Source organism: Cibotium barometz, chromosome 29 (assembly GCF_041138505.1).
Source record: "Cibotium barometz isolate CiBa-2024 chromosome 29, ASM4113850v1, whole genome shotgun sequence".
Lineage (NCBI taxonomy): Eukaryota > Viridiplantae > Streptophyta > Polypodiopsida > Cyatheales > Cibotiaceae > Cibotium > Cibotium barometz.
This window is the reverse complement of record NC_141074.1, coordinates 6,703,779-6,712,944: the sequence shown is the minus strand read 5'-3', so window position 1 is coordinate 6,712,944 and position 9,166 is coordinate 6,703,779.

Genomic DNA, 9,166 nt, shown 5'->3' with positions numbered 1-9,166 from the left:
ACCTCGATAGCTAGTTATAAGAAATGCCAAATACTGTAATTTGTAACCAATGTGAATTGAACCTATGATCTCCATTACATTTTATTTATAAAGATTAACTTTATTTAATCCTTTAGTGTTTAATCCCCATTTAGCATTACTTCTTAACATGACCTTAATTATGATGGCTTGTTAACAAGGCCTCATTACTTTATACATAGTGCCACTAGCCATGTGGCTAGGCCTCCCCATATCAAAGTAATGCCTACACTAGGCCTAGCCATGTGGCTAGGCCTAGCCACATGGCTAGTGGCACTATGTATAAAGTAATGAGGCCTAGCCATGTGGCTAGGCCTCCCCATATCAAAGTAATGCCTACACTAGGCCTTCCTATAACCATACATAAAATAATCCATACCCACCAAAACCATATCATATCCCATAGCAATGGCCATACCCATAACAATAACATAACCATAGCAATGGCCATACCCTAGCAATGGTCAAACCCACAGTAATGGACATACCTATATCCCCATAATTATAGCCCAAATCCATGCAATGGCCAAACCCATAGGATCATAATTATAGCACAAACGTAGCCATAGGTAATGAATTGAATTTGTATATTTTCATACTCCCAAAAGCTATATACTTCAATATTAATAAAGCACTCAATATCTCCTTTTGCTATTAATTAATCAAGATGTTTAAAAAAGAAATTGGACCTTAGGTTCTTTAAGGTTTTACACCTTTGATACACAAGATTTGGTGGATTCATGCCATGATGTTGATGCAAAATTTTGCATGGCTTTTTGACACGTGTTGGCTACTAACCTCATGTTAGTAAACCAACATGTATTTCCAATTAAGCTATTGCCCCGTTGATTATATTCATTTTTTTTCCATTAAGATAGAATCGTCTGATGATTTAAATGCACACTAGAAATGTTAAAAAATGCACTTTTCTTTTATCCCTCTCTTTGCGCCTGCATGATCATTTTATCGTTTCTTTCATGTATTTTGCCTTACTAAAAATTATGAATAAGTGTTACATCCTTCCTTAAGGCAGACCAAAAAGAATCTATAGGGTAGCATCTATAGATGATAATTAGGTATAGAGTTATCCTTCCTTCTGTGTGCTCTATCTCTACATTGATGGTAGTTGAGGCTCCCTTCCCTCTGAATTTCAGCACAAGCAACAATCTCTTTATGCATCGAAGGTGGCTAAGACTCCCCCTCACTCTAAATACACGATGCAAGCAATAGACTAGGCTCTACCAACTCCCCTTACATGACTATTCAATGTCTTGCATCTGTGCATGTCATTGTTTTAGATTTCCCCCTTGCTCGATGGGTGCATACACAAAGTAGTCCACTCCTTTGAACCTTCCTCCAAATCTACAATGTAAGCAACATCTCTCTTTGCATCAAATGTAGGCTTCCCCTTCCTCTAAATATTCAGCAGCACAAGTGGTAGGACAAGCTCTATTAGCTCCTCTTACTGACTCACTCAATGTCCTACATGTATCCACCCATGTTTTTTTGGATCTTCCCCTTTCTCAATGGGTGGGTATAAGATAGGCCACTCTTTTCAAGATGACTCCCCCCATACCCTTGCACGACCAAGGATGGAGGTAAACCTGGTGGAGTCTTTCTTGTATGTATCTTTTCTCCCTCTCTATTGGGACTATGAGGGGAAGTTTCTTGGGGTGTGTCAGGGAAGGAGGAGGAGAGTTCTTAGACATAAGGATTTGAATTTATTGAGGGTGTAAGGGGACATAAAAGGGGAGAGGGCTCTTGGTTTCTTCACCTCAGACATACCAAGAGTAGGGCTATGATCATAGCACCGTGCCTCAGCCTCTTTGAACTAGCACAAAAGGAGGAGAATTAGGGGGGGGGGGAGAGAGAGAGAGAGAGAGAGAGAGAGAGAGAGAGAGAGAGAGAGAGAGAGAGAGAGAGAGAGAGATTTATATACATAACTCTTTCACAGTTATGATTTCCCCATAGCATAGTGCCTCACCTCCTTGAACTTTTTCATGGTTCTAATATCCCTAGAGCAGTGTCCCCAACCTCTCTCATAGCCTCTCTCAAGTGGTAAGGGGATTTCTATGGAAGGATGGGTACTGTTGACATGGGAGGGAGAGAGAGATGTTGAGCACCCATGTATTTCCTATGTTCTTGTGATTTTTTTGTTTAGGAAGATTGTTTGCCTTGATCTATGCTTATTTATTTGCTTCAAATTGAGCTTAAATTTGACATCATCCTTTTGTTACTTGTATTTAACATTGAGATGTCATGTATCATCCAAATTTTGTTTTGCTAATCTGGTGGCATGCCCATTGGGAGGTTTGTTTTGGTGTTTTCATTGATTTTGTTATTATATTATCCAAATTAATGAGCCATTTTGTATCTTCTATTTTGGACAAGATTAATTTTTATTGTAATGTTCATTACTTAAAAGTTATTTTAGTCATGAGGACAACAAGTGGACATCAAATAAGTGATATGGTTATTAGATATGTATTACTTATAAGTTCCTCAAAAGGGATGAAGGTGCTAGTTCTGAATCTTGCACTCATCTTTGTACATGTTAATTTAATCTCTTATTTTGCAATGTGTCATGAAGTTTTCTAAAGCTACTTATTTAGAGTTAATATTATTATGGAGATAGGCTGCTATAAAGAAGCAGCCCATTGGATGGGGAAGATGGTGGCCTTTGTACTCCTTGTTGGAGTTGATGTTGTTAGGTTTTGATAGAGGGCCAATTTTTCATTGAATTGTTATTTCGGATGTGTGCATTTTAGATGTTTTCCTTTTAGCCACTTGATTTTTTAATCAAAGATTAGTAGTGATGGGAGTTTGGCTCATATTTTGATGTAGTGCCACGAGTGCTTTGGCCCTATGGGTGTATTACTTTTTTGAAAATCTAAGTCATTAACTTAGGTGGATTCTTGTATTAATTTTGTGTATACATTTTAGATTCACAAATTAGGGAAAAATGATACGTATATTAAAATTAGGGAAAAATGATACGTATATTAAAATTAGGGAAAAATGACACGTACATGGATGTCACAACCGTTAGAATCTACCTTTTAGTAGGGAAGGCATAACTTGAGCATATCAACTCCAAATTTGTTGGAGCGATAGATTTAGAATCTAGTTTTTTCAAGGGCTTCCCAACAGTATGTCACATATGGGGCATTTTGAAAGTAAGATTCATGAGGTTCACCACATGGGCTCCTTTTTTCTTGTAAAGTGAATACATGGCTCTTCTTATAGGGCCTTGTTTAAGACCAAAATTTACCTAATGTGGCTACAAGATACCCTTATAGAAGTTGAAGCAAATGGAGAAACTATAAGTGAGTAGGAGTGGGAGTTTGCAATGGTTGTGATTTTCATGTAAGTATAAGGTCTTCATGTCTTCTGTGATGGCATCTTTTGTTTCATATAATTTTTTTATCTTTTGTTTCATTTTCTAGTATTGTGAATTAAATTCAATATTGTCTAATAGAAGACACTTTCATGTAGAGCACATTGATGTCTTTCGCAAGAGAGTCAAGCAAGTGTGTTGTTGATGGGGGGACTCCCCATCTTATTTCTTTAAGTGTGCACGATTGTGGAGTAATGGCTCTCTTCTCTTCATATCTTAGGGTGATGCCAATGGAGGATTCCCCATCCATGACCATCCCTATTGAAATGTGTCTTCTGGTAAATTGGATGCAAAAAGAGTTTGATGAAGTGCAATCAACACTATGGTTCTACTTGTCTTTTGCTTCCACCTTTGAAAAGATAGTTTCTTCATTGTCGGTTATGTAGCCATATGCATGCGAAGTCCCTTTTGTAGTACTCAATTTTAGATTCGGCTGATAAACATCTCCTTCTTTGTCAATGAACGACCCTTATCCATTCATTTTTTCCCATAATGATTGGACTTCTAGAGTCTACTTCATTGAACCAAGATTTTTTAATCATTCTATTTCTTATCTTCCATCTGCACCTTCATCTTAGATAAAACCATAGAGATGGTCTATTTTACGATTGACAAGCTATTGCTAGAGCTAAACATGAAGGTTAGGGATTTAAGAGAAGGGTTAGGGTTGTATCATTAGAAACACACACACACACACATAGAGTGTAAGATTCCTCCCCAGCCTCTCAAGATGTCCAACATCTTCCCCTGTAATCAAATCCCTCTTTAGAAATATAAAAGATCTTGTTTCTACCAGTTTTGGCCTAGAGAGAGAAAATCTTCTAGAGAGTGGTAATTCAGTTTTTAAATATTTTTGGATAGAAAAATACCTCATCTTATTAAAATAAGTTCCCCTGAAACAGAAGTTCAAAAAGATTTTCAGAAGGTGCATTAGAAATTAAGTATAATCTGTTTAAGAGGCATTATCCTGGGGGTCAAGATTTTTTCAAAATTTTAAACTAAGGTTCCTATGGACCAATAAGATTCATCCAAATGTAGGGAGGAGATAAATAGAAGAATAAAAGTAAAATCTCCCAAAAATGAGTAAATACTCACATAAGATGAAGAGTTGACTAAGGACAAGGTTGATAGTTAAAAAAGAGAGATCTTCAGATGAAATGATGCATTTTTGACACCTCAGTATGGGGGAATTCCCCTCATGAAGGAGGCACCTATTTCACATGTGTGGGAGATTTTTAAACTCCCAAATAATGAGATATTTTTATCTCTCCTCTCTCCTGTTTCAACTAGATCCAAAAAGTGGAGACCCAAAAATGGTCAAAAATTGACCAAACTGATCTGGAAAATTCTAGAATCAGTTGACTTGGTTAGAAGCTCACTTTTTCCTATAAATAGAAGCCTTCCCCTTTGTTGAAGCTCAACAGTGTTTTTGCACTGTTACCCTACTTCTCCCAAGAGCCAGAAAACTGTGAATTTACTCATAATTCATTAGTTTTTTGACCTTCCCTCTTCTAAAGACTGGTGGCCACTCTTGTTTCCAAACAAGAGTAGAACCCTCAAACCATCAAGCCAAAGGAAAGCTCTCAAATTCCTTCGTAAGTTGGAGATTCTTCTCTTTTCTATTCATTTTATGGGTTTTTATGATTTTTGTCTTCTAAATTGAAAATGATGTTATGCCTCATTGAAAAAAAGGTATTCCCCTCTCTTCTTTAGTAAATCCAACCATTCTTATCCTAGATGAATGATTAATAGATAAAATCAAGTTTTTCATAATGTTTCTCTTTGATAAAGTAGAAAATATTTACATTAGAATGATTTAAATGCTCTTGGTGAACTTCTAATTAATTTTAGAGAGTTAAAAATTGAAAAATGGTCAGCCATAAGTTTTACTTTTTTATTCAAAAAGAGTAATTCCCATCGTATATGTATTCATAAAGTGTTATTTTTCATCCTAGGTATAGAAAAATGCATACTAAAAATATTTCATTAAAAAAAATGTTACTCTCTTTAGAATTAAATTCTATGTATAGAAGGAAGCATATTGAAATTTTTATTTTGATTATAAAAGAGTGATTTTTATCATAAATGATTTGTATGCATAAACATATGCATAAAAGATATTTTTTTAAATTAAAAGTGTGATTTTCATCATAAATGATTCTTATGCATAAATGGATGCATAAAAGAAATTCTTTTATATTAAAAAATATGCATAAAAGATATTTGTTTATATTAAAAGTGTGATTTTCATCGTAAATGATTTTTATGCATAAATGGATGCATAAAAGAAATTCTTTTATATTAAAACAATGATTTTTATCATAAATAATTTGTATGCATAAAAATATGCATAAAAGATATTTGTTTATATTAAAAGTGTGATTTTCATCGTAAATGATTTTTATGCATAAATGGATGCATAAAAGAAATTCTTTTATATTAAAACAGTGATTTTTATCATAAATGATTTTTATCATAAATTCTTTTATGCATAAAAGAAATTCTTTTATATTAAAACAATGATTTTTATCATAAATAATTTGTATGCATAAACATATGCATAAAAGATATTTTTTTATATTAAAAGTGTGATTTTTATCATAAATGATTTTTATGCATAAATGGATGCATAAAAGAAATTCTTTTATATTAAAAGAGTGATTTTTATCATAAATGATTTATATGCATAAAAAATATTTTTTATATATTAAAAGTGTGATTTTTATCATAAATGATTTTTATACATAAAAATGGATGCATAAAAGAAAATCTTTTATATTAAAAGAGTGATTTTTATCATAAATGATTTGTATGCATAAACATATGCATAAAAGATATTTTTTTATAATAAAAGTGTGATTTTCATCATAAATGATTTTTTTGCATAAATGGAAGCATAAAAGAAATTCTTTTATATTAAAAGAGTGATTTTTATCATAAATGATTTGTATACACAAACATATGCATAAAAGATATTTTTTTATATTAAAAGTGTGATTTTCATCATAAATGATTTTTATGCATAAATGGATGCATAAAAGAAATTCTTTTATATTAAAAGAGTGATTTTTATCATAAATGATTTGTATGCATAAACATATGCATAAAAGATATATTTTTTATATTAAAAGTGTGATTTTCATCATAAATGATTTTTATGAATAAATGGATGCATAAAAGAAATTCTTTTATATTAAAAGAGTGATTTTTATCATAAATGATTTGTATGCATAAACATATGCATAAAAGATATTTTTTATATTAAAAGTGTGATTTTCATCACATAAATTATTTTTATGATGATAAAAGTGTGACTTTCATCAGAATTAGATTTTATGCATAAATAGATGTATATAGAATGATTATATTTAAATAAGACTTCTCTTAATCCTCTGTTTAATTTTCATAAAAATTAGAAAAATGAATAAGTCGATAATCTGTGAGAAGAAATGCTACCGTATTCACTAAGATGGGAATAAGAAAATTCAAATAAACTATTGAAGTCGGAGATCGAGATAAATGATTATTTTATTCCTCCTAGGAATTTATGATTAGTTTAGAAATCTGTAAGCAAATATTCAATGAACGAAATTTAGAAAAAGAGAAATTGAAATATTACCTTTCAAGAAAGATAGTGTAGGAAGAACCTTTCCAGACCCAAACTCTGATTTAGACTATTGACCAAGACCTAATTCCTTCGTCAATTTCAATCAATGACGATGTACCCAGTTCAGGAAAAATGTACTCAAATCCCCCACCGAATCTGAAACTAAGTTAAGACTTTTGATTTTGATCTGAGGATCAAGTAAACAGAATTTGAGGAATTCTGTTTGGAATTCAGACCTGGATCTAGAAGTATTGAGATATGGATTTAAGATTATTCATGGTTTTCAAACAAAATCAAAACGGAAAACTTACATAGAAACCTTGTTTTCTTAAAGGACTGTCTTACGCCAGAATGCTAGAGCATTTGGCATATATGTTTATCTAAGGGAAGTTCAATTGCAACAGCTGCCGGGAAGTGTTTGAGGGACAGTGCAAAAACCTGCCCAGGTCTTGACCAGCCTGGGTATAGTGAAAAATGGTGTGCTTCCGGTACAATAGGGGCGAGGGCCGACGAAGCGGTCTCTGAGTGAAGTACCAGGACACCTAAGGAGGATCTTGGAGGATTCTAACCAGGCAATGCACGGGCTCGCGGTGCTTAGAACACCCATACGTATATCGAGGAAGATATATATATGTATGTTGACGAAATGATTATTGTAATCTGTTTTACTGGATCTCGTTGTTGCTGACCAGCTGCTGCCTGGTCCCAACGGAGAGTCCAAAGTGGTACTGTTTTTGTGAAACAAGGGATTGAATGAAAATTTTGAGTTATGAAATCTGTGATCATATCTGTTTTGTCAATGGATTATTTTTTTATATTAAAGAGGAGTGTGTGCGTATCTGTCTTCTAAAGCTAAAGTTAAGAAATGCATTTCAATTATGGGTGGGTGAGTACTTGTTTGGTTCTACGGATTTCAGTGGTAGGGTGGTGGCTAACCCATTGGCTAACCCATGGGCCGGATGGGGTTAGGCTGGAATCAGTGGAGTTTTAAAAATCAAACTGAAAAATCTTAGGATTATGCTAGGATTCGAGTAGCTAATTAATTCCTTGTTGATAAATTTCTCAATTAAGTGAATCAACGACTGTTGCCTGATCTTGATTGGAAAAAAGTGTTGAAATTACTCAGATGATCAAATTATATCAGTGATCGTTTCCTTCTATCTGGTTTATTCAAGTGAAGGATAGTTTAGAATTGATCTCGTTAAGAAAATTCGTTTAGAATTGATCTCGTTAAGGATAGTTTAGAATTGATCTCGTTAGAAAAATTCGTTAAGAAAATTCAAAAAGGTGGAATCGTCCCCGCTTTTCGGGCATGGGAAATTTTCCCGGTTTCGGTTTTTGGAGTGACCACCAGCCTAGTCTCGTGCCCGGACATTCATAGACGAGGCCCCGAGTGAGAAACCCTGCCCCACGCATGAGGGGTGTTGAAATTTGAGCATAATGATGAGCTATGGTGGATCATGCACTAGAATCAACATAATTAATAAAGTGATTAAGAAATAATTAAGACGTAATTAGTGAATAATTAGCACATAGATTAATGTAGGCATGGATACTCAAAAACCAGCAAATTCTCATTAGGGCTATGCCTCAATTTATAGAGTTTACATCAAGCATCAAATCCCATTGATTTCTCCATGATTCACTCCCAGAATATCTCCACCTTTTGCCTGATTCTCTCCACCTCTTCTCTTTTCCCTGAATATCTCCCAGAATATCTCCACACTCCTAAATTCCCTCATGCTACCCATTATTCTCTCCCAGTAGATTCTTCTCACCTTTTCACAGGTTCTTTCACAATTACATCTCCTCTTTTACAGCCTCTATCCAAGAGCTTGTTCCCACACACACCCTATTCACTTGTATTTTCAACACCTCCCCTCAAGTGAATAATCCTAGCACACCTGGACCCTGTATCAAGTTTCCCTCTTACTTGATAGCCCGCGACCAGTGCCTCAAGTCCCTAAACTCCATAATCCTTGACACTCTCTCTCTCAATGTGTCCAAGGCTACTATAAGTGCCCGCGACCTTGACTAAAGTGCTCACACATACATCTACTACGTGGCCTACATCATCGGAGGTGGTTTTACTTTATTGGGGCAGGTTACATTGGGTTGTGGGGTCTCTCTCTCTCTCTCACTCT